The sequence below is a fragment of the Pinus tabuliformis genome, chromosome J, assembly GCF_031772625.1.
Source record: "Pinus tabuliformis cultivar Carrire ecotype Pingquan chromosome J, CPIR1, whole genome shotgun sequence".
Lineage (NCBI taxonomy): Eukaryota > Viridiplantae > Streptophyta > Pinopsida > Pinales > Pinaceae > Pinus > Pinus tabuliformis.
This window is the reverse complement of record NC_142295.1, coordinates 1,060,813,587-1,060,837,717: the sequence shown is the minus strand read 5'-3', so window position 1 is coordinate 1,060,837,717 and position 24,131 is coordinate 1,060,813,587.

Below are 24,131 nucleotides of genomic sequence, written 5' to 3'. Positions count from 1 at the left end.
ACTCACACAACTCACCTCATCCAATTGTGTGACTTCTTGCCCGGACCACCCACAAGGTTTCTCACACAACTCACTCGACACTCTCACACGACTAGCCCAATCATGTTATGTGAAATCTACCCCCACTACAAACCCGCCTAAAATAACCACCCCATCCTCCATTTGTGGATGCATCCTCTCAAATGAACTCTTACGTGTTAATTGTTCCACTCCATCATGCCTGGCCGATCCACTTCCTATGATCCATTTGCACAACCACACACGAGCACGAGCACGTAGTCCTACACCCATTCAGTCAACTTTTCTCACACAACTCTCTCTCATAACCTTCTCGCACAACCATTCCCTCACATGACTCCTTCCACGACCACACTCTCAAACAACTCACACAACTCCACATGTTGGCAAACCCTAGCAGAACATCAACTATCGTCATAATATTTGTGATATATTTTTTGCAAATGATGTGATGGGGATGTCACCCATGGCACAAACTCTAGTTAAAGGTGTTCCTAACTCCAAAGCTTGAAAAAAACACTCCTTCCTTTTCTAATAAGTCCATAATACTAATGCCACTTGAAATTTTATAGATGTCCATGTCTTTCTTTAAAAAAAATCATTAATCTATTCATTGAAAAGGGCATTTCATACTTTTCCATCTAATTAATTTCTTCATTAACCAACTAATCAATTACTCTATTCTTATAACACAATGAAAACATTTTAATTAATAAAATTTTAATGATGTGAATCAATTTAACAACTTATTCAATGATGCCATTAACCCTAGAATGTAATTACGCTAATAGGTTTGTATGAGTGGTTAGTTATGATATTTTAGCTATGTGATGCACCAACTACATTCATGAGGTTAATGAATGATATATTGCGCACTTTTATAAGTTCATTTTTTATTATTTATTTCGATGATTTACTAGTATACAATGCTACATAGGAGGAGCACATCTCACATTTGGTGCAAGTGCTATAGTCTTTAAAGAAGCACTAATTGTTGGCACATCTCAAAAAGTGTGATTTTTCAGAAGAGCCATTGGTGCATTTGGGATATGTGATAGGTGGAGGAGATTTGAAGATAGTTCCTTCCAAGTGGAGGTCATCATGAAGTTGTTGGGAAGGTTTACTAAATGTTTTTGAGGATAGGAGTTTTGTTGAGGAAGCATAGAACTTGAAGAAATTTATAGACTTGTTTTTAGTAGTAGCAACACTAGTCCACACCATAATGTTAAGTGGCAAGATTTTTCAGTGGCGAAAGGGTCAGCGAAGAGCCTTTCAGGTGTTAAGAAGAAGATCAATCAAACATTGGTTCTAGCATTGGCAAACTTATAGTACCCCTTCGAAGTGGAGACATTTGCATGTGGGCATGCTATGGGAGCAGTCTTCAACCCATCATACTAATACTAAACATATATAATAAAACAATAACTCAATATAGATGTAGATTAATAAAATTAAAACAAGAACCCACCAAACTAATACTAAAAATATCTAGTAAAAGAACAAATCTATGTAGATATATTTTAACCTAGATCTTTTATACACTGATCAATTATGTTTTTATTTTCTTTAGATCCATCTCAATGCTTAATCAATATTGGACTAAAATAGATCTATCTTAATACGTATATCAACCCCATTAACAAAGCATCAGAACCCAAGTAGGTCATAGAAAAATAGTCCTACCACTACATTATGTCCTGCCTAAAAACAAGCATTGTTCAATGTTGGCTTATCGGGGCCTGACCTAGTTTCAGAGTTAAGTTAGCCAAACAAATCCCATACTACTAGCCCTTTCGGCAACAGTCCACAGAGCGTGTACTAAGGTCTCACCCAAAGTAGTATGGGAGGGTGCTAGAACCAAGTTTCCTACCATGGAGATGTCTGATGAGTTCAAGTGGTCCGCAGTTTGACCCTGTGCGCAGGTTTCTTCACACACTTTCCCTTACCTCGTAGCTTGATATACTACCTTCGCATAGCCCTACCGAGGGGTTGAACATCACGCTCTGCATTATTACCCAAGACCTCAATGCTACTCCAACGTTGGTTACTTAACTTTGCCTACTTGATTGCTTTAAGTATACTTAACAATATAAACCATTCATATAGGTGTGCATAGTAAATAAACAATATATTTGCAAATAAAATCAACCATACATTAACTTAAGAACAGATACACAAAATTATGATAAAACTTCTCTTTATTAATTCCTTCCTCGGTTACATACTCGACTCTGCCTTGCACACTCAGCTGCAGGGGTCTGCGCACTCAGCTGTGGACTACTAGGCCTCTACGCACTCAGCTGCAGGGGTCTGCGCACTCAGCTGTGGACTACTAGGCCTCTACGCACTCAGCTGCAAAGCCTTCTCCTACTTTACGACCCAAAGACACACTTTACACTTGTGACTCAGTCACTTAGACTTGTTATTTTTCTCTACATACCTCTATCTACTTAGAGCCTCACTCCATTTATATAATCCCATGGTCCATGGACCATGGGTAGGTCTATCTAGCTAACATTACATTACAAAACTAGGACGAACAACCATGTGACTCTATCATACTTTCGCACTCTGCGCCCACAATTCGCGGAGCTTTACAACAAAATTCAGTCAAAACTTGGGCTTTGAGCCCCAAAACATGCCTTGGGGGGATTCTATGCCCAACAGGCCCCCCACACAAACATCGTGACTCACCCTCAAGTCACTCTGTTGGCGCAACAATCTTTGCGTGGAGTCCCTCCAACTGTTCTCGAACTACGCAGAGGTCGGAAACGCACTAAGTTGCTGCTTGCTGGATCTACTGCATGTGCTGTTCTGAGACCTTTGTGTCTGGAGTGCTTCTTTGCATTAATGTGTGCATCCCCTATATGTGTGCGAGCTTGCCTTCGATGTCTGCTGTGATGGTGAAGGCCTCGTCGATCCAAGGTTGGATGCGCGCTTTTAGAACTGCCTCCTTATGTCATGCCGTGTCCACCTGCTCCTTTAGTGCTTTAGCCTACTGCATCCTCACAAGCCGCTAGGTGAGGACCACTGTTTGAGCGGTTCCTTAGACACTATCATACTGTTGTTGGAGTTCTCGTGCCTCGATCTCTAAGCACTGGATGTTGGGGTCCTCCTGTAGAGTTGTGAGGACCTCAAGTGATTCTTCCAACATGCTGGTGCAGTCTCGCACTACACCTCTGATTTCCTCCAATCCCACTATAATAGCGCTAGCGCGCTGTTCTTTGACTTCTGGGGGAGTGGATGGTTGTGCCTTTAACTATAGCCCGGCGATCTGAAGATTCAACTCCAATTGAACCTTTGTCGTTTCTTCCCTGGCCTTGCGGACTCCTACTGCTAAAATGTGGATCCACACCTCCATTGGTAGATCTGCTGGGATGGCCAGCTTAGGGATGCTTCAGAAAGCGTCGCCTATCACCTGCACCAGCTATTGATTTTGTGACACCAATTCATTGTGCTGCAAGTTGAGTTGTTCCATGTTTATCTTCTGCTCACTGAGGACTTGGAGCGCGTGGCTCTCCCTAGCACGCAGCTCTGCCATTATCCCATCTTGTAATAGATATAATGTCTCGCGCAGAAGGGTAGCTAGATTAACCTCGAGACCTTTCATCATGCTAACCGAAAGCCTGACGTCGTCATTTGATGTCACTAAAGCTCCTTCCACAACACGATTATGTTCATCATCAACGCGTGCAACATCTACTCTACTGCAATGGATCCAACTGTGAGGTTGGTTGAAAGGGTACCAACCTGAGGGGGGCACGCCTATAAGTCCTACAATTGCACTCTGAGAGCCCCCAACACAGTTTGGTGCTCCTGCATGGAATCCTGAAGAGCCTCATTTGTGACATCGCGCACTGTCTCACCAATGTCATGCAGATCACCCTCGATTAGGGTGATCGGGTCGATGGACAATTTCAAGGCCTTGACCTTCTTTCGCAACCTTGCCCACTCTGCTGGGTGTTGGCGCTTCTGCTGTGTGGATGTAGTTCATGGGCCCGCACCTCCTTCTTCTGTTTCTATTTCCTCTGCCTCCTACCCTGCGAAGGTGTTGTTTGGCCCTCGCCCGCCTTCACGGCTGCTGCTTGTGCTACTACTGCTGTTGCGGCCTTTTCCTGCTTAGCTGCTTTTTGTGCCACGTCCTGCGCTGCCTGCACTTTGGCTGCTACTTTTTCCTTCCATCTTTTCTTGGCCAACTGTGTAATGCGCAGCTTGGCATCATCTTTCTTCTTTTGCAATGCCTACCTCTCGAGTTCTGCAATGTCTAGGGCACGCCATTCTGGAGGCCATGCCTCCAAGACATTGAAAACGGTGTCGACAGTGGCTACAAAGGGTAGCTTTGTCCACTTCTTCATCGGATCCTTTCGCGCCCTGATATATAAGTTGTGCATGTCTTCCTTAAATTCTGTAAAACTCTATAGACTGTTGTAAACCATGGGCGACAACCGTGGCTTACAGTTGATCCACATTCAAATGTTCATCTCCATGAGCACCCAGAAGATCTTGATGTCACATATCCTTGTAGCATCCTTTGTGGCCCAGAGCGAAGCATACTTCGCGGCCTCTGGTAATTCTCTGTCAATTATGGGGAATTAACTGTCCTCTAGCAATTCCCCAGCTACGAGCACTATGGACAGCAACAGCCATGCATAGTGGAAGGTTTTACCCTGCTCCTAGGCTTCACGACAATTCTCTAAGAATTTCATGCAGAGGAATTCAGACAAGTTAAATTGGACGCCCTATGCGCACTGCTCGGCCACTGCGATCACTGACATAGGTAGCTTGTCTGCGCGACACTTCCACATAACTTTGCCTACTAGGATTTGGGTTGCCACGCATACTACTTTGTCCTTGATATTAGAGATGGTGTAGCCCCTCTTCTTCTTTTCCAGCTTGTAGTTCATCTTCATGGCCTCTGCAATGGCCAAATCACTGCCCTTTCCTTCCGATATGGTCGCGGGGTCCTTTCCTTTGTATGGAAGCTGGGAAACGCGATGAATCAGGTCGGCCATGATGGGGATGGGCTCTTCCAGCCATAGATGCCTATCATGCACTAGGCAGAGCAGCTGCCTGATGAAGAAAATGGTTATTGGGCCATGGTGGAAATGCGGCACCCATAGTAGGTTCAGCAGTCCGACCTTTTCCACACCGCACAACCACTTCCGCAGCTCCAATATTGTTACCACCCCCATGGTGTTCTGCTTCATGAGGTTTCCAGTCTCAAGGTGAGGGAACTTCTCGTGGTCAAAGAGGTCCCAATATTCAAATTTCATGGTCGGCATGCGGCCCAGGTGCGTGCCTTCAAACATAATGCCATCTGGAAGGAGTGGGGTCTGGAGCGAGCTCTTGGTTTCATTTAGGTCCTTGGGCACTTTGGCCTTCCCTTTTCACGGCGGGACATAGGGGGGTAATTTTGTTGCAGAGTGCGTATGCTGAGTATCAACCTCCATGGCTTTGTCTTCTTCTTCTACAATGGTAAGATCCTGTAGATCTTCTTCTTCTTCGTCTGTTTCTATAGTGACAACTTTCCCTTTCTCCTTCATCGACAGTTTGTTGTGCAGTGGGTTCTGCGGGGACACGTGTATGGGAGCCATTGCTTGTTTATCCTTCTTGGGTCTTGGCGTGTGTGATGATTTCAAGATCCCTGCCACAATCTTGGCACCTTCTGGAACATCCCCCATAGTTACGGCCTGCGCGTCCTCCTCGGTGGTCACCTCTTCTATCCCCATACCATCCGTAGTTGTCATCACTGTAGTTGTGCAACAATCTATCACTCGCGAATTCAGGGTCTTAATCAACGCTCGGCTCACAATACTCAGGGCTCTGCTCGATCGCTCAATTTGCAAATGACGAAGTGTTGTTTGCTGGGAAACTCTTTGTATTTTATAGCACTTTTTGAACTCGAATTCGACTGTTCCCCCCAATTCTGGTTCATTAATGCTTTCTTGGCAGTAGACTTTCCCAAATCTTGCCCATAAATCGTGTCTTAAATGCTTTCTGCCCACTCCATTTGGCCTCAAGTTGAGCATCCCATCGTGAATAGTGACTTCAACGTCACTTTCTGGCCAACCCGTACGGTAGCGCAACCCCCCGTGCGCAGTCGCGGTCCTTGTCACTCTTTGCTTCTGCGCGCATCTCCAATATCACGCAGCTCTTTGGCAGAATAGTTTATAGTCCTGCACTCCCTTCCAACTACCTGGAGCACTAAGACTGTCCTTCCCTTGGCTAGTCAGGTGGCCGCACCACTCGTGTGGAGTTCCATCCTATCCTCCATCATGGTTCCTAGAGAATCCTCACCTTTTATTGTTATGGTTGGCATCACGCACTTCACCATTTGCAACGTGCTACCCTGGTCACTATGCTTAGCAATATGCAGTTCGAGGCAAAGCATTAGACTAATCAAGTCACGGTGATAGTTCTCAAACTTGTTAGCATGATCGTACGCACCTTGCCTTACCATGCTAGTTTTTTCGGCAAGAAAATCTTCCTTAATCTTGTCCTCTAGCTTATTGACTTCCGCATCCACCAGCGCACATTTCTTTCTTAACCGTACCCTATCTTCTTGAAGTTCTTGGAGTCTAAGGTTTCCCTATTGGATTTCTTCCTCAAGTCCCATGCGTTTTGTTTCTTGCAGCTGTGTGATTTCTTCTTTTCGAGATTCTCGAACCATCGTATCTACAGGCGCTGCTATGTGCGGACTAGGATTTGCATGCTCCATAGGGATTACAGCCTCTACTTCATACTTCAGCTTCGAAAGTACCCGCGCGGTTAGGGTTTTTCACATGGTCCTATAAGCCCATAGAATCACTGGTACACGTAGGTCCCAGTCAGTTCGCTTCACATGGTGGACCGCATTCAGTGCATCGTGTACTTTGTCAAAAGATTCTATGTGAATATGTTTCTGCATGCTTGGTCTTACCATACTTCGTGGTCGTCGTTCGCACCATTGCCTTGCCCGTTCCTACTCTCCGATCGTGTTTCCTACTATGCGGACGGTGTGCCTTCGTGCAGGTTGCGCACCATACGCCTATACCCATCTAGATAGGTGGGCATGCGGGCTGTTTCGTCCATCATACTTAGCTTTCATCCACATGTGAGGCTTCCCAAATCGTAGGCACATCATTCTTCTGCATTCACGCTAGTCCTCAAAATTCTACTGGTACACCCCACCACCTTGCGAGTGTAGCGCGTAGTACCCATTTCAGAGCATTGAACTGCTGTTGTTTCGACACTTCCATTTCATCCACCTCTGTCTCTTACCTCTGTTGCCACGCAACGTAGTGACCTTATCATCATGTTGCAGTTGAGAGTGTTTACCTCGTGTAACTGGTTCTACCATCGTTTTATTTCCTCGTTTGAACTTGAGGTGCAGGAGCTTTTGCGCTGCCACGAGAGTCTGCCATCCGCTGTTGGATTCACCCAGTCCTTCTCCCACGTGGTTATATTGTAAATATAGTCTAGATCATTGTCACTATCATAGTCGTGCACCAGCTTTGTGTAGTGCAATCCTTTTGCAGGGTCTAAAGGTACCACTACGCACAGTGACTTTTTTGTCAAAAATCATCTTGCGCTTCTTTAAATTTATCACTTCCTTCATGTTAGCGGCCTAATCTATTCCCAGTAGCGCGGGATAGGGATTGTTGTCATCAACAATCTCTATCACTTCGAAATCTACAAGCGCAATCGCACCTTCGATATCTACCATTATTCGCTACAATGTTCTCATAGGTAGGATCTTTCGCTGGTTTGTCATTCGCAATTGAATAAGAGACCATTGCAACGCAGGCCTACCCATGTGATCCCATGTCTGCTTTGGGCGGGACATTTGTGTCTGGTCCTAGATCCAAAATCACTTGATCCATTTAATATTTCCCAATCTGCACGGTCAATCTCACCTCTCTTCCTGTTCGCGTCGTGTGCTTCACGAGCTTCCGGACTACGTGCAGTTCTCCTGGCGCAGTCCCAGCACATCTAGTTATGAGTTCTTATAGCCCTTCACAGCCTTGTTGTCGCATAGCAGCTTCATGCATGTCTCCAGAAAGGTAGTGAGCATTGATGGGTCCATTTACGGTTCCAGTTTGTCTTTACTACCTGAAGTGGAGACCTTCGTGAAGCTCTTCTTAGCTTCCATGAATGTCTCCTTAGCACATGCCAAATCAAATTCTGGTTCCTTTGTTGGAGCCTTGCAAACCTAGGAACTTTCTTCGGGCTGCTTACCCTTGTCATCCCCTATCATAATGCCACTTTGGAGCATGATATTTACATTCGAGTCTTCCTCGTGCAGATCATACTTCATCATTTGTAGGTTCTGAGTCGGGGGAGGTTGGAGTGTTCCTTTATCACATAGCCTTGCTATCAGCGTGAGATAGTCCTCTGTCTCATGATCAAACTGGGTACAATATAAGCATGAAGGTCTCGTCATATTTGTACAATCGCGGGCATAATGACTCGGTCCTCTGCAATTATAACATATCAGTTTTCCACGACCTCTTCCTGGTCCCATTCCACCTTGACCTCATCCGCGCCCCTAAAATCCAGTGTGCACCATCCCTGCATTGTGATCGAGGGCCCGTGTTTTGGTTTGAACTTTGTAGGTAGGAGTCCAATCCATCATTAGTTCATAACTTCTACAGGTGCGCTCATCGTGGCCTACTAACCTACAGAAATTATAGAACAATTGTTGGGAACTTTGCATAAACTTCTGCAATAAATGGCAGTTATCTGTAGCATGCTTTCCTCCTATCTGACAAATCACGCACCATAATGCAGGTGTCGTGCTCGGTCCTGCTTGTGCCTCTGGTCTCAATGGCATTGGTCCTCCTCTCGCCAGGTAGTTCGCGAAGACTGGACAATGGTCCTTGTCATGTCCCTGGCCTTTGCACTTTACGCACCATACCTCCTCACGCGCTTCTGGGCGAGCTGTCCTATCTTGTTTCAAACTCTGCATCTCAAGACACAAGTTTTTCAACTGTGCGTGGATTTGTTGAACTCCCAAGTTAGGATCTTGTATCGGGGTCTCGTGTAATCTCATTGCGATCTCCAAGGCCTTGGCCTGAGTGGATAGCTTCTGCTGTGATAGCGCGTTCCTTAGATGCAGCATTAGCGATGCTACAAACCATGTGCAGTGTTTCCCATTCGTCAAGGTCATGTTAGCTTCACGAATCATACCCTTCAGTCTCTAATCCAGCTCCCACGGGGTCTCGCCTGGAAGCATCGCAATTTCCTTAAATTCAATAATCCACTGTCTCTGATTGTGGCCTACTAAATTCCCTATTTAGCATAGCTTGGATATCTGCGATCCCTGCGTTTTGGATTGTCATTAGAGTGCTTAATGTACCAAGTCAGTGCGTGATCCTGCAAAGTGCTGACCAGTGTTGCTTTCTTTATATTATCATCCATGACTCCCTGCGCTTCCCATACAGCCCTTACCATGAACCAAAACTGGTCTAGATCTTCATTCCCTACTCCTTTAAACACCGACAATTTTATCGCGCTTTGCATACTGAACTATGGTGGTGGTAGAGGTGATGTGGGTGAAGATGGGGGTGAAGATGGTGAAACTGATGGTGGTGTAGGTGGAAGTGGTATGCGCAAAATTCACTACTTTATCAAACTGATCGCACTTCTTGGTGAGACATTTGCCAACTCTTCCTCTCTTTCTCGCGGAGGTGAGATCAAGGGGCTAGTTTCTAGTTCTGCGCTACCTTCATTTCTGTATATCCTCCCACTTCGCGTAGCCCCAAACATCAATATTCGCATAACCCTCTTTTCACACAGTAGTATTTTAATCCTAGTGTTCAAATATTTAACGCACTTACCTCACGGTCCTTTGAGGAAGTGTCGTTTTGCCTCGCTATAGCTGACTAAAGTATCTACCGCGAACTCGGTGATAAATCCCCCTATAATTCAATCGAGCCAGTGATCCACAGCGCACGTGATCTTATCTTCTGATGCTTCTAGTCTACGCACCAACTCTAGAGTCCACACAATAGGTTTGTTGAGCCTACACCTTCCTTGACTGTCTGCTAGCTTCACGATCCACTCGTACAACTCAGAGGGGAAGGATGCAAAGAAAATTTCATGGATTTCCATATATAAGTAGCAATCTAACCACTCTTCCTTTGATAATCGCGGATTCCTATTTTCCTGCGCCACGAACTCGTGAATCTTCCTATCCAACCACTCTTCAATTCCTTTCTTTGTCGGATTCCAATGATACGACATCATACATCTCTTATGCAGATCCCAGTCCTGGCAAAAGAACCATTTATTGGCTTATTAAGGTCTAACCCAGGTTCAAAGTTAAGTTAGCAAAACAAATCCCGGTACTACTGGCCCTTTCGGCAACAGTCCACGGAGCGCAGACTGAGGTCTCACCCGAAGTAGTATGGGAGGGTGCTAGAACCAGGTTTCCACACCCTAGAGATGTCTGATGAGTTCAAGTGGTCTGCGGTTTGACCCTGCGCGCAGGTTTCTTCACGAGCTTTCCCTTACCTCGTAGCCTGATATACTACCTTCGTGCAGCCATAACGAGGGGCTGAACATCGCACTCTGTGTTATTACCCAATACCTCAATGGTATTCCAACATTGGTTACTTAACTTTACCTACTTGAGTGCTTTAAGTATACTTAACAATATAAACCATTCATACAGGTGCGCGCAGTAAATAAACAATATATTTGCAAGTCAAATCAACCATGCATTAACCCAAGAACAAATACACAGAATTATGATAAAACTTCTCTTTATTAATTCCTTCCTCAGTTACAGACTCGACTCCGCCCTGCGCACTGCGTTGTAGGGGTCCGCGCACTCAGCTGCGGACTACTAGGCCTCTGCACACTCAACTATAGAGCCTTCTCCTACTCTACGACCCAAAGACACACTTTACACTTGTGACTCAGTCACTTAGACTTGTTATTCTTCTCTACCTCCCTCTATCTACTTAGAGTCTCGCTCTATTTATATAATCCCATGGTCCGTGCCTCGCTCTATTTATATAATCCCATGGTCCGCGGACCATGGGTAGGTCTATCCAGCCGACATTACATTACAAAATTAGGGCGGACAACCCTGTGACTCTATCATACTTTCGTGCTCCGCGCCCGCAATTCGCGGAGTTTGACAACAAAATTCGGTCAAAACTTGGGCTTTGAGCCCCAAAGCATGCCTTGGGGGGATTCCATGCCCAACATTCAATTTGAATTTTGAATGGGCACACACTTGATAAGTGGTGGAAGTTCCATGATAATAACCTCAAACATAGATGAAGTGATTTTATTATCATAAGAAACAATTAGATGATTTAGAGTCCTTAATGAAATACATGAAAACTCAATTTTATCACCATAAGAAACAACTAGGTGATTTAGAGTCCTTAATCAAGTTTTCCTTAATGCACATGACAATTGAACTCAAATAGGAGAGCTAGAAATAATAGAAAATGCATAACACAATGATCAATAATGATTAGTGATTAAGTATGTTTATGAAATCCCAAAATTTGGGATGTCAACATTTTGTCTTCTTATTATTATCATGTCTGCAAGTGATTGTGGTCATGAAAAGGCAAAACAATCAAAAGTGGTTTTAACGTACAATAAAATTATTCTTGGGATAAATTTTAAGAAGGAATCATATACACTAGTATTTTAACATAAAATAAACTATTCTTATTCATTTATGTGCCTTTATATTCGGTTTCTAGTGCCTAACAATGCAATTTAAGATATTTCTATATACTTTGTAGCCACAGATGCAAAAAAATAGAAATGAGCATTTTTTCTTGCTGTTTAAATCATGTCTACAGATGACTATGGTCATATATGGAACTTATGTTTCCTTAAACCAACTAAATTGCATTCTTTATTATTAGATTATATGAAATGAGTTATAGATGTTATGTAAAAAGTTACAAGGGGATACCCAACTATAAATGCAATAAGTTGGGGTTGTCAATTACATTGAAAGTATTGTGGAGATAACCTATGGATTAGAGTAGTTGAAAAGTATATTTTTACATGTTTTCCACATAAGGAGGAATAAAATTGTAAAAGTTCTTAGGATCATGTACGATAGTCTTGTTGAGATATTTCTAAATAGCATAATACCATAATACCATAATAGTATCGTATGAGTGAAAAGGAAAGATATTCTAAATAACATAATTCTCTAGAAAAAATTATAGTTGTTTGTAGAATACAAAGATGAATGTTTGGAGACTAGTTTCCTCTAAGGAATACATTTTTTTAACTATAAATTTTCTTTCTCAACATCTAGGATAATTTTTTTAATAAAATTTCCATCATTAAATGTTATGTCAAAAGAGAAAATAAGCTTGGAAAAATTATATCTCAAATTAGAAGAAAAAAGTAAAAAAATCTTTAAAACCACACAAACTATTTTACCAAAAAAACCTTTATATTATAATTTTTAAACAAATAGATCCAACAACAAAATAAGATATATTATCTCACTCCTTATATGATTAAAGAAGCAATCTGATAATTCTCCATAAAACTTGTTTTCAAAATTTGTAAAATCTTATAATAAAAAAAAATAAATACAGTAAAATGTACATATACAATAAACCTATATATGCAGTGGCTTTAGTTTAATGTATAAATTAGAAATACAAGAATTAAAAAGAATATATTTCCAACATAAATTTACAAATTAAGTTTGACGTCATCTTGACCTTGAGTTGTAAATCACATTAAATTAGGGCATAGTTTAACTTATAGATGAAATGGCATTTTTCACTAGAATTTGGGTATTCAATTTTAAGCAAGATTCTGATTTTTTTTTTTGTTTAAAATATATTTTTGAATGTATAAATGGATTGGCCTTTAGTTGTAAATCACATTAAATTAGGACATAGTTTAACTTATAGATTAAATGGCATTTTTCACTAGAATTTGGGTATTCAATTTCAAGCAAGGTTCTGATTTTTTTTTTGTTTAAAATATATTTTTGAATGTATAAATGGATTGAATTCCCTGAAAAACCATAAAGCGTTGGAATTCTACATATTAAACAACTTAAAATCAAGCTTTTAAGTATCTTTATGGAATTTCAATTAAAATTAACTGGAAATAATACCTGAAAGAGTCATTTTCCTCTATTAATTAAAAAACACATTAAATTTAATTTAGTATTTAAAAAGGGTAAAATATAACTTTGAAGTGAAAAACTTTTTGTTTTCAATTATATTGAATGCGTTCAGATATAAATAGGGAAATATAACGACGATCACTGCTTCTCCGATAACCTTGTAATATTAACTGCTAACAGCCAAAAGCAAAGGAGTAGAAAAGGCCTATGCCAAGATTACATAAAGTACTTTGTAATGACTGGAATGGTTTTGACACGAAATTTTCTTTTAATTTTCATGATTGTGATATGACATATCATTGTGATATGACATATCTTTGGTTTCTTTGATTGGTTTGTTATTGAAATTTTTCTACATTTTAAAGACCTACCTTAAGTGGTTGCTTGATGAAACTTTTTTCCATTCAGTATCAATATAAAAACATTGTCTCGTTGTGATATTCCAATAACTTAGTGAGAGGATTGGTTTGTTATTGAAAATTTTCTACATTTTAAAGACCTACTTTAAGTGGTTGCTTGATAAAACTTTTTGCTATTCAGTATCAATATAAAAACATTGTCTCGTTGTGATATTCCAATAACTTATTGAGAGGTTATGACTCTATACAACATATGAATGTCAAATTGAAAAAGGTTCGCTATAGAATCCCTGATTTTGTAGCAACCTTAATTTGTATTTGTATATTATAATGCCTTCATAACACTTTATTGCATATGCTTCATTGAATTGTATATATGCCCTAATATCTACATGTGGTATAAGTTGATGAATAGTTATTACCTAACGCATTATAAACTATGTGATAATTTTCACTTGACTGTTTTTACATTTGGTTTATTTTCCATATTTGAATATTTGTTATATCATGAACTTATTATATAGGACTTGGTTTAAATATATTACTGACTAGACAACTCATTTATGGTTATTGTGAGTTTATATTCATGTGTATGGTGATATTTATTTTGCAATTTTAAGATCTGCAATGAGAGAAATGATGGTTCTCGGGCTAACGCTTATTTCATTGAGATTTGCATCAGGGTTTTATGGGTGATTTGGAATTCGCGTCGGAGATGTTAATCCGGATTTGCAACAATTGTCTCAAATCCACCACTCATAGACAGTCCTATATGACAACCATTAATGTCTATGTACCCTACCTCTCGATTATCAACGTTTGAGTTAATCCCTTCGGGTTTCAAGGTTACCAACACCTCGTTGTTTCGTTGTTCTTGTTCATACACTTCAAACCATACAAAGTATACAAATTCCTAGATTTAAACTAAGGTATACAAATTTCATGAAAAGGGGTTTTGACCCTTGTTTCATATCTAAATGTTTCTATTATAATTCTTTTAACCAACCCCATAGTGGATTGGTGGATTCTATTTTTGGTTGGCTGACATGAATTGTTATTTTTTTCTGTCAGAGATTACATTATGATTGGTGGATTCTATTTTTAGTTGGATAACATGGATTGTGCCTTTTTTTTGGTTTTCTAGCTGTAAAAGCTGGGTAAAAGTGGCTATATGCTCCGTTGGATGGTGCATATTTCCCGATTCGCCAATCCTAGCCCTTAGTTGCAAACAGAATTAGCAGCACATCTGATACACAAGACACAGCCAGCACTGCAATCCCAACCCTCAATAGAATTAGTAGAGATAACTTGGGCTGCTTATCAAAGCAAACGAGAGAAGTGCAATGGGTTATCTGAACTGTCAATGATCTTCATTGTTTTAAGAGTCGATTCCATTTTTGAATTCATTTTGGCATTTGCATTCCTTCTCCTCCTCTCAAAGTTTCCTGCATTGTGGTCGAGTCTCGTGTCATGTTTGTTTGGACCTCCATGTTGTTTGTTGGAGTCTGGTCTGTGTCTTTTTTTGTCATCTATTTGGTGTGTCTGGTTGTGGAGGCATAGGCGTACTTGTGTTCTCTGAGAGATGGAGGCAGAGGCAGAGGCAGGTAGCGTATCTGAGGCATTCGACTCTCCATCACACGTAAATGATTCTGGTATAGCTGAATGAATGAGAGAGAAATTGATTTAATTTTGGAAATTTCATTAACATATCTCGATTTCTGTAAAGTGAATTAAAGTGTTTTTCTATGTGTCTAATTTTTTTCTTGGGTTTTTTTTAATAAGATCATCTGCATAGATGATCCATCATTCCACATAAATCGAAATCGAAATCGAGAGAAAGGATCCTCAGCCTGTCATGGATCCAGGTTCCATGGACATGATTTTGCCTCTGGGTTAGTAACAATTGGCACCACCTACGGAGGAGTATGGAACGATGTCTATGACCCACCATCTCACTCCTGGACCGTTTAATGATTAGGCTTCTCATGCATATGAATATTTGGGTTGAGTTACATTTCTGACCCTGATTTCTTTCTCGACAGGCATAGTTCATCATTAAAAGACAGCCTGGAGCAGAAGGTGAAGTATAAAAAAAAATCTGGATCAAGTCACAACAGCAATGCGAATTGGGTAGGGTATGGGATGTTACACCATACTGATACCTAAATTCTTTTCAAAGGTGCAGAAATGTCCACAAGGTTCCGGGAATGGAGATTTAAGAAGATTGTGCTGTGCCGGGTGGTGTTGACCGTACTAATTCCATAAATGGCTTTCGAAAGATGAAGAAATCTCCACAATGTTATGTTCGAGAGATGGAAATTGAAAAATACTACTGTGCCTCCTCGAATTGACAGCAATATTATGTGCAACGGCGCAGATGGCTATGCAACTAGTAATCAACAAAACCCAATTGACTCGACGGAGTCATAACTTCCATTTGCAATCCCTCAGCCTGTCATAGAACCTCTACCTCCTGCCAATCTCACTGTTGGATCTGGGTGATGACCATCTTAGAAGATGCCAACCGTGGCCACTGGGAGCGTTTTTCTGGACAAGCAATTCCTCAAAGCCCACGGTCCATGTTGTTGTGAACTCATCTGTCAGAGGTATCTGGGCGGTTGGCACTGGGAGCGGTAAAGCGGGTCACATTGAAGATGGGAGCGGCAGCGGGGTCTCAGATTGGATTTGGATTTGGATGGACTCCCTCCAATCAATTTGAATTTTCTAAATCCGTTGAATTTGAAAGTCAAGGTAAGGACGCATCCTCCATCATATCATTTCGCTTGCCTCTGGTAAATTTATTTTCCAACTCTTTGTATTCGATCACTCTGACTATAGGTTACAGATAATCATTTAATTTCATTGATATAACTCCATTCTGTCTTGTTTTTTAGCGCTTCTTTTCTTCTTTTAAAATTGAATTGCAATGGTTTTTTGGTCTAATTTTCTTAGTTTTTAAAATTAAATCCCAAATCCTCTGCATCAATGGATCCCTCGAGAGAAACAGGCCTGCCAATCTCGCTGTTGGACCATCTCATCTCATCTCATCTCCGTGACAGAAGATTCCATTGGGAGGGTTTTTCTGGAGAAGAAATTTCTGTGGATTCATCAATGAGAGGTAAGCATTTCTTGACTTGCGAGGTCTTATAAAATCAATGTCCATTTTATCATAAATGTGTTTGCCTGTTTTGTTTAATGAAAATAATGTTCACATTGCCATGCATTTCTTTATTTTTTTGTATCAGAGTTTATTCAAATAATTTATTTACAGTGATCACTGTGATCATAAGGAATTTATGTATTGTTGTTCAATACTAGAATGACAGAAAATGGTTCAATAGAATGACAACAGCAACCTGCATTAACATTCTGTTCTGTGCTGCTTCTCTCCTAATTGTTTTTTCTCTCTTTCACCCTTACAATTTCAATATATATATAAAGTTTGACGCTATATTGTCAAACAACCTAACAAAAGAAAATCTACATCTTTCTCTGTTTGCATCAAACAAGCGTGCAAACCCCACATCCATCGACAAGGGTAGTCTTTCCCATGCCACCAAACCCATGCAAGATTACTGTTCAACATTTTCTCCGCTTCCCATTAGTTCAATAACATTTTTCAATGGACCTTCGATTCCAAATGTTGTAACAATAATTAAAGTCAAAAGAGATCACAAACATTGATAAACTCCAATGCAATAAATTTAATTATTTAAAATAATATTTGTGTTCACTGAATTTACCTGCGCAATAAAATAATATTTGAATTGTTTAGTTATATTTGTGTTTATATAATTATTTATTGATTTGAAATTATATAATAATGAAAAGAATATTTTTGTGAACTGAATTTTTTATTTGTAACTGATTGTTTATAATGTGAACGAATATCTATGTATTATTTTATTATATATAATTATTTATCATTTTGAAATTGAATGATATAAAATAATTTATTCAAGAGTAGAGTTGTTTTATTTGTATAAGATATGTGAAATGGATGTGTTTGACTATTTAAATGTGAAAAGAGGCTTAATTGTTTTTTTTCAATGTACCCATAAATTGTATTTTTTTTATTTTTTATAATATGATATATTTATTAGATGACATGACATCCATATTTATGTATAGACATTGTTTTTTATTTGTAATGATATGCATATGTTGGTGTACTTTATGTGCTTTTTTAAATGAAAGTAATTTTTGTTTGTTTATGTGATATGATGGTTTGCTTTTGCTAATTAGATAATAGGATTGCATTGAAAGATAATATGATGTTGACATTTTTTGCACGTTTAATGTTTATATGTTTATGTATGTATTTGTTTTACTGTTTGTTAGATGATATAGTGATTGGTTTTCTTAGATAATATGATGATTTTGATTTCTAATTGATAAGATGTTTTTGTTTGCTACATGACGTGGATTGTATTTGTTAAATGATAAGATTATGATAACGATGATTATGTTTTTGTTTGTTAAAAGGCATGTTTTAGGTTGTTTGATGATATGATGTTGATAATGAGAGCGAGAGAGATCATGAGAGTGTGGGGCAGGAGAGAGAGAGCAGGCAGAAGAGGGGTGCGCGGAGAGAGGTAGAGGGGGCAGGGGAGAAGGTGGAGAGAGAGAGATAGAGGAGGGAGGGAGAGAAGGGGAGAGAGAGGGAGAGGGGAGGGAGGATAAGGATAGTGAGAGGGGAAGGAAGAGCGGCAAAGAGAGATATCTGGGTGCAGAGAGGGGGAGCAAGAGCGGGAAGGGGAGAGAGCAAGAGAGGGGGAGGGGGAGAGGGAGCGAGAAAGAGAGAGGGAGAGGAGGAGAGAGAGTGCAAGAGGGAGGGGCAGATTGAGGGAGGGGGACAGGAAGAGAGCGAGAGAGGGAGAGGGAGAGAGAGAGGGAGAGAGAGAGGGAGAGGGAAGGGGAGAGGGATGGGGAGGGAGAGGAGGAAAGGGAAGGGGAGTGAGAGGGAAAGGACGAGGGAGATAACAAGAGAGAGAAATGAAGGAGGGGAGAGAGAGAGAGAGAGAGAGAGAGAGTGGGGGTTAGGGGGAGAGAGAAGGAGAGGGAGAGAGGGAGGGAGAGGGCGGAAGAAAGAAAAGAGGGGGAGGGAGAGGGGGAGAGAGGGGGTGTGAGACAAAGGGAGGGGGCGAGAGAGATATGAGGGGGAGAGAGGAGGATAGGGAGATGGGGTGGGCGAGAGGGGAAGGGAGAGGGGCAGAGAGAGAGATAGGTGGGGGAAGAGAGGGGGAGAGTGAGAGGGGAGCACGAGTGGGAGAGCGAGAGAGCAAGAGAAGGGGATAGGGAGACGGAGAGAGACGGAGAGAGAAGGAGAGGTAGAGGGGAGACAGAGAGCGGGAAACAGAGCCAGAGAGGGGAGCGTGGGGTGAAGAGAGCGAGAGTGGGGGAGAGGGAGATGGAGAGTGGGGGAGAGGGAGATGGAGAGTGAGGGAGAGGGGGAGAGAGGGGGAGGAGGGAGAAGGGGAGGTAGAGGAGGAGAGAGTGTGATAGGGGGAGGGGGAAAGTGATAGTGAGGGAAATAGCAGGACAACAGAGTGAGGGAGGGGGAGAGAGAGAGAGAGAGAAAGGGAGTGGGGGTAGGAGGGGGAGAGAAAGGAAGGGAGCGAGAGGGAGAGGGAGAGAGGGAGAGAGGGGGAGTGATAGGTGGAGAGAGATGGAGAGGGGGAGAGGGTAGATGGAGTGGGGGAAAGTGAGATGAAAAGAGAGGGGGAGGGGTAGACGGAGAAGAAGAGGAAGAGAGAGGAAGAGAGAGAGTGGGAGAGAGGAGGGAGGGTGGAGAGGGAGAGAGATGGAGAGAGGGAGAGGGGGGAGGGGAGGAGATCGAGAGAGAGGGCGAGAGGGAGAGATAAAGAGATAGGTAGAAGGGGGGGAGGGAGAGAGAGAGAGAGGGAGAGAGGGAAAGGGGGTGGAAGAGGGGGAGAGGGAGAAAAAGAGGGAGAGGGGGAGAGAGAGGGAGAGGGGAGAGAGAGGGAGAGGGAGAGGTGGAGGGAGGCAGGGAGAGAGAGAGCTAGAGAGAGAGGGGGAGTGGAGAGAGAGCAAGAGGGGTAGGGAGAGAGGGGCGAGGGAGAGAGAGGGGGAGGGACGTGGAGAGAGAGAGAGGGGGGGGTAATGGGAGAGAGAGGGAGAATGGGAGAGGGCGAGGGGGAGAGAGGGGGAGGAGGAGAGAAAGAGATAAAGAGGGTGGAGAGAGTGGGAGAGGGAGACGGGGAGTGGGAGAAGGAGGGGAAGAGAGCGGGAGAGGGGAAAGGGGAGAGGGAGAGGCAAAGAGAGAGGAGGAGATGGGAAGAGAGAGAGAGAGAGGGAGAGAGGAGGAGGAGAGAGAGGGGGGAGAGAGAGGATGATAGGGAGAGGGAGAGGGGGAGGGAGAGGAGTAGAGAGGGAGATAGGTGGGGGGAGAGAGGAGGAGGGGGAGAGTAGGATTGGGAGAGGGGGAGCTAGAGTGGGAGGGGGGGAGAGCGAGAGAGGGGGAGAGGGAGGGAGAGAGAGGGGGGGAGAGGGGGAAGAGGAGAGATTGGGAGAGAGGGAGGGGTGGGGGAATAGAATGGGAGATGGGGAGATGGAGGCAGAGAGAGGGAGGGAGAGGGGGAATGAGATGAGGAAAAGGCAGTAGAGGGGGAGGTGGAGAGGGAGAGGGTGAGGGAGGGAGATAACAAGGGGAGAGGGAGAGGGAGAGGGAGAGGTAAGAAGATAACGAGAGAGAGGGGGAGAGAGAGAGAGAGAGAGAGAGAGGGTGGGAGGGGGAGTGGGAGGGAGGGAGAGGGGGAGGCGGAGGTGGAGAGAGAGGGAGGGAGTGAGATGGAGGGAGTGGGATAGAGAGAGAGAGAGATGGGGTAAGTGAGGGGGAGGGAAAGAGTGGGAGAGAGAGAGGGGGGGAGAGATAGATACAGGGAGAGAGAGAGAGAGAGAAAGAGAGAGAGAGAGAGGGAGCGAGGGAGAGATAGTTGGAGAGGGATATGGGGAGGTGAAGAGAGCAAGAGAGAGAGGGGGGAGAGGGAGAGGGAGAGAGACAGGGAGAGGGAGGAAGAGTAGGGGTAGGGGTAGGGAGAGGAGGAGAGATAGAGAGATAAAGAGTGTTTGAGAGAGAGAGAGAGTGGTGGGAGTAGGCAAAGGGGGAGGGACATGGAGAGGGAGAGAGGGTGGGAGAGGGGGAAGGGGAAATGGCATGACAGGGGGACGGGGAGAGGGAGAGAGAGGGAGAGGGAGAGGGAGATGAAGGGAGAGAGTGGGAGAGAGGAGAGGGGAGAGGGGGGGAGAGGGAGGGGGGGAGAGAGATTGTGGGAGAGAGAGGGAAGTAGTGAGAGGAAGGTAGACATAGGGAGAGAGAGGGAGAGAGAGATTGGGGGAGAGAGAGAGGGAGATATGGAGGGAGAGAGAGAGAGAGAGAGAGAGTGAGAGAGAAGAGAGGGGGAGGGAGAGTGGGAGAGAGAGGGATGGAGGTGTGGGGAGAGGGGGGGAAAGAAAGGGAGAGGTGGAGAGGGAGGGAGTGAGAGAGGGTGAGGGAGGTGGAGAGAGAGAGGGGGAGAGGTAGAGAGAGAGAGAGAGGGAGAGAGGGGAGAGAGAGAGAGATAGGGTGATGGGGAGAGGGAGGTAAGAGAGCTGGGGAGGGGGAGGGGAAGAGGGAGAGGCAGAGGGAGAGAAACAGAGAGAGGGAGAGTGAGAGGGAGAGGGAGAGACATAGGGAGAGGGGAGCACGATCGGGAGGGGGAGAGAGCAAGAGAGGGAGTTGGGGAGAGGGAGGGAGAGGGAAGAGAGAGAAGGAGAGCTAGAGGGGAGAGAGAGAGCGGGAGATAGAGTCGGAGAGGGGAGGGTGAGGTGAAGAGAGCGAGATAGGGGGAGAGGGAGATGAAGAGAGAGGGAGAGGGAGAGAGAGGGGAAGGAGGAGGGAGAGGGGGAGAGACACGAGGAGAGAGTGTGATAGGGGGAGGGGGATAGGGAGAGAGTGGAGGAGGAGGGAGAGGGGGAGGGACAAGAGGAGAGAGTGTGATAGGGGGAGGAGGAGAGGGATAGTGAGGGAAATAATGGGAGAGTGGAGGGAGGGAGGAGAGGAAGAGAGAGAGAGATAGAGAGAGTGGGGGTAGGAGGGGGAGAGAGAGGAAGGGAATAAGAGGGAGAGGGAGAGAGGGAGAGAGAGGGAGCGAGAGGGAGAAGGAAGAGAGGAGGAAGGAGTTGGGGAGAGAGAGGGAGGGAGTGGGGGAGAGAGAGAGAAGGGGGGCCAGGGTAGGGGGAGGGAAAGAGAGGGAGAGAGGGAGGTGGGGGAGAGATAGAGTTTGGGGGTAGAGAGCAAGTGGGAGCGGGGGGGAGAGGGAGAGGGGGAGGCCAAGGAGGAGAGGGAGAGGGAGAGTTAGATAGAGAGGGATAGGGAGGGAGAAGGGGTGGGTGAGTGTCAGGGGAGGAGGAGATATACAGAGAGAAAGAGTGTGAGGGAGAGAGAGAGAGAGAGGGAGGGAGGGAGGGGGAGAGAGAGAGAGGGAGGGAGGGAGGGGAGAGAGAGAGAGGAGGGAGGGAGGGAGGGGAGAGAGAGAGGGAGGGAGGGAGGGGGGGAGAGAGAGAGGGAGGGAGGGAGGGAGGGGGGGGGGGAGGGAGGGAGGGAGGGAGGAGGGAGGAGGGGGGAGAGGGAGGGAGGGAGGGGGGGGGAGGGAGGAGGGGGGGGGAGAGGGAGGGAGAGAGGGAGGGAGGGAGGGGGGGGGGAGAGGGAGGGAGGGAGGGGGGGGGAGAGGGAGGGAGGGAGATAGAGAGGGAGGGAAGGAGGAGGGGAGGGAGGGAGGGAGGGGAAGAGAGAGAGATAGAGAGGGAGGGAGGGTTGGGGGAGGGATAGGTGGAGAGAGATGGAGAGGGGGAAGGGTGGGAGTGGGGGAAGGCAAGATGGAGGGAGAGGGGAAGGGGTAGAGGGAGAAGAAGATGAAGTGAGAGGAAGAGAGGGAGTGGGAGAGGGGAGGGAGGGTGGAAAGGGAGAGAGAGGGAGAGAGGAGGGAGGGAGGAGATCGAGAGAGAGGGAGAGAGAAAGAGATAGGTAGAGGGAGAGGGGGGAGAGAGAGAGAGAGAGGAGGGAGAACGAGAGAGAGAGGGAGGGAGAGGAAGAGAGGGAAAGTGGGTGGGAGAAGGGGAGAGAGAGAGAGAGAGAGAGAGAAAGAGGGAGAGGGCTAGAGCGAGAGGGGTAGGGAGAGAGGGGTGAGGGAGAGAGGGGGAGGGAGAGGGAGAGAGAGCGGGGGGGGGGGGGGGGGGATGGGAGAGAGAGGGAGAGGGGGAGAGGGGGGAGGAGGAGAGAGAGAGAAAGAGGGGGGAGAGAGTGGGAAAGGGAGAGGGGAAATGGGAGAAGGAGGGGAAGAGAGTGGGAGAGGGGAAAGGTGAGAGGGAGAGGCAGAGAGAGAGGAGGAGAGGGGGGAGAGAGATGCATAAAGGGGGGGGAGAGAGAGAGAGAGATAAAGAGAGGAGGAGGAGGACAGAGAGAGGGGGAGAGAGAGGATGATAGGGAGAGGGAGAGGGGGAGGGAGAGGAGTAGAGAGGGAGATAGGTGGGGGGAGAGAGGGGGAGGGGGAGAGTAGGATTAGGAGAGGGGGAGCTGGAGTGGGAGGGGGAGAGTAGGATTGGGAGAGGGGGAGAGAGCGAGAGAGGGAGGGAGGGAGAGGGAGAGAGAGGGGGGGAGGGGGAAGGGGAGAGAGATTGGGAGAGAGGGAGGGGTGGGGGAGTAGAATGGGAGAGGGGGAGATGGAGATAGAGAGAGGGAGGGAGAGGGGGGATGAGATGAGGAGAAGGCGAGAGAGGGGGAGGTGGAGAGGGAGAGGGGTAGGGAGGGAGAGGGAGAGGGAGAGGGAGAGGGAAGGAGATAATGAGAGGAGAGGGAGAGAGAGAGTGGGTGGGAGAGGGAGAGAGCGGGTGGGAGGGAGCGAGAGGGAAAAGGAGAGAGGGAGGGAGGGAGAGGGGGAGAGAGAGGGAGGGAGCAAGATGGAGGGAGTGGGATAGAGAGAGAGAGAGAGAGAGGTGGGGTAAGTGAGGGGGAGGGAGAGAGTGGGAGAGAGAGATAGAGAGAGAGAGAGAGGGAGAGGGAGTGAGGGAGAGATAGTTGGAGAGGGAGACAGGGAAGGGAAGAGAGCAAGAGAAGGGGAGGGGAAGAGGGAGAGGGAGGAAGAGGAGGGGGAGGAGTAGGGAGAGGAGGAGAGAGGAGAGAGAGAGAGAGAGAGAGAGAGAGAGAGAGAGAGAGAGAGAGAGAGAGAGTGATAGAGATAATGTGATTGTGATTGTGTGTGTGTGTGAGAGAGAGAGAGAGAGAGAGAGAGAGTGGTGGGGGTAGGGAAAAGGGGAGGGACATGGAGAGGGGGAGAGGGTGAAGGGGAAATGGCATGAGAGGGGGGCGGGGAGAGGGAGAGAGAGAGGGAGATGGAGAGAGAGAGGGAGAGGGGGAGGGAGAGGAAGGGAGATAGTGGGAGAGAGGAGAGAGGGAGAGGGAGAGAGGGGGAGACAGAGAGAGAGAGGGAGAGGGAGATGGGGAGGGGGAGAGAGAGGGAGGGAGAGAGAGGGAGAGGAAGTGAGAGAGAGAGATATAGAGAGAGAGAGGGAGATATGGAGGGAGGGAGAGTGACAGAGAAGAGAGGGGGAGGGAGAGTGGGAGAGAGAGGGATGAAGGTGTG